Source organism: Chanos chanos, chromosome 3 (genome assembly GCF_902362185.1).
Source record: "Chanos chanos chromosome 3, fChaCha1.1, whole genome shotgun sequence".
NCBI lineage: Eukaryota > Metazoa > Chordata > Actinopteri > Gonorynchiformes > Chanidae > Chanos > Chanos chanos.
Window position 1 is genome coordinate 4,437,020 of NC_044497.1, and position 2,981 is coordinate 4,440,000.

Sequence of the window (2,981 nt, forward strand, 5' to 3'; positions counted from 1 at the left end):
GCAGACACAGCGGCAGTATCAGTAGGAGTGTGTTGGCTGCGGGTGGAGGATACGTCTGTGCATGGTGAAGGCTTAGCCCATGTAATGGATCCTCTGCTGGGTGGCACTGCCAGGGTGAGGACTGGCTTTGAGGAAGGTTGTAAATGCGGGCGAGATTGTGGTATAATTTCTCAGACTTCCATCTTTGCCCCCCAGTCACCATTCGATTATCTCTCAAATTGCAGTGTTTCGGGGAGATAAAGATTTTTTATGGCTTGCTGACTTGAAACAAGCGGCGCAGCTAGAAAAGCAATGACCAACCTGCCATGCATAGTAATTTCATTGGTAAATGACAAAATCTTTGTTTATGTGGCATTTCCAAAATTACTGCGGCAGATGAATCTCGAATACAAAATGTCACATTTGGCATGCAAAACTATGAAAATATATTTCTGTGCAAAATTCATGGAGGCATTTAATTTAGAACGTGTTTAATAAGTAAAACTGCCTGCATCAGTAATCCTGCCTTCCGGTCTCAAAAAGCCTGTCATATTTATTCTCGGGTTTTTTTTTTTTCCCTCCTTCATTTCCAAGCCAAAACTTTAAGGGTAAATGTTCATTGTTAATTAAGATTTACTAATTAAAATGAAAATAATTAACGAGAGAGCTTAATCTCTGAATATTAGGCTATACTTAGAAAGAAAAGAAGTTTTTTTTTTGTATATGGTGTTTCCTGTTTATTTAGAGGGCATTTATTTATTTATTTGTTTGTTTGTTTATTTATTATCCTGATCATTGTGTAAGCCTGAAAAGCGGTTTCCCCCGAAGAGTGATTCCTGTGCCAAAAAAAGAAAAGAAAAGAAAAGAAAGAAAGAAAGAAAGAAAGGCAAAAAAAGAGAAAGGATGAAAAAACGAGGACAGAGAGGAAGAAAAGAGTGTTGGGTGCCGGTGTCTTTGATGTGATCAGAGTCAGAAGTGTGTGTGAGTGTGTGTCTGTTCTGCTGGCTTTAAGACACACACACACACACACATGCGTGCGGGCGCGCACACGCACGCACTTTAAGACCCGTTAATGCTCCGAGCACTGCCAGCCGCTCTGATATGCAAAACTCCCTCACCTTTCTGCTTCCTGGAAATCTCCACTTCTCCCCTCACAGGGATCTGTCATTATCTGTATACTGACTATATGTGTGCATGCATGTTTTTTAACGTACTAGCTGTGTGTGTGTGTGTGTGTGTGTGTGTGTGTATGTGTGTGTGTGTGCGTCTGTGGGTGTGCGCATATGCATGCTTGTGTGTTTGTGTGTATGCGTGTGTCTGTATGCATGTGTGTTTGCGTGTGTGTATGCGTGCATGCGTGTGTGTGCGTGTGTATATGCGTGTGTGTGTGTGTGTGTGTGTGTGTATGTCTGTGTGTGTGTGTGTCTGTATGCATGTGTGTTTGCGTGTGTGTGTATGCGTGCATGCGTGTGTATATGCGTGTGTGTGTGTGTGTGTATGTCTGTGTGTGTGTGTGTGTGTGTGTGTGTATGCGCACGCGTGTGTGTGTGTATGCGTGCGTGCGCATGTGCGTACATGTGTGTATGCGTGTGTGTGTGTGTATGCATGTGTGTATACGTGTGTGTGTGTGTGTGTGTGTGTGTGTGTGTACTCTGGGCTGTAATGAAAGGCTGGAGCAGGGTGTGTTGGTGTTGTGATTTGATTGTTGTTTTCCTGCTGAGGGGACTCACAGCCCTAACCTGCTGGATATGATGTGTGGGCTAAACCGCTTTACCACCAATTAGCCTTATTGCCTCGCTCCCTAAACTGCTTTTGTTGTGGTGGAGGCTGAGCAGATTTCAGGCACATTATGAAGATAGCCCAGCGTGCGGCTTTGCCCGCTCCGAGGCGGGCACGCTCTCTGGGCACAGCCTGGCACACCGCTCTTGGTGGGTATAGGATAAGAGCAGGACGGCCAAACGGGCACTGCATCTGTCTCCCTCTCTGTCTCCCTCTCTCCCTCTCTGTCTCCCTCTCTCCCTCTCTGTCTCCCTCTCTCTCTCTCTGTCTCCCTCTCTCCCTCTCTGTCTCCCTCTCTCTCTCTCTGTCTCCCTCTCTTCCTCTCTGTCTCCCTCTCTCTCTGCACCATGCATTTCATACCTTTTTTTCTCACTCTCTGCTTTCTTTCTCTCGCTGTCACTTTCACCATGTAACTCTCTCTCTCCTTGTCTCTCTCTCACTCTCTCTTTAATTCTGTGTTTGGGTGTCTTCATAGCCGTGTGTTGTTAACAGGTCTCTCTCTCTCTCTCTCTCTCTCTCTCTCTCTCCCTCTCTGTTGTATGTGTTATATGTTTTGCGTGTGTGTGTGTGTGTGTGTGTGTGTGTGTGTGTGTGTGTGTGTGTGTAGGTGGAGTGGGAAGGGATTCCTCAGCCGGTGGAGGTGTGTGTGCGTTATCTGCGTGCGGTGAGGGAGAAGCTGCCCAGGGGTTTGTATAAAGTAATGGTGTCCCTGCACGGCCGGCTTGGGGGGTCTGCACTGTGCTGGTCCCGTCTGAAGGAACGGCAGTGGGCCGAAACCACAGAACCCGTGGAGCACCAGGGCAGGTTCTGCGACACCGAGCTGAACTTCAACCAGAGCCTGTACATGGTAATTGGACCTGGACCCAGGATAGGCAGGTCTCAAGAACTATGTTTCTGTAGGATTTAACCCAAGCCCTGCTCTCAATCACCTGTCTGAACTAATCTGAACTAATCTGAACTAATCTTGGTCTGGGCGAGCAACTCGACGGGACCCAGAATTTCGTTTCTGAAGAAAAGAGAGGGAACAAAATTTTGTTGTAAGTGTCAAAGAGCAGGGTTTAGCTGAGCTCAGCATAGAAGAAGAGCATGGACTCCACTCTGGGACCCAGCACTAAACACTTGAAGCCCACCTGCATACCTGCCTTTAGAACCTACTTTGCGACACTTTGCGACGTTGCACACATATGCACACAGTGGTTGATTTTAGAATGCTGTGCGTGTGA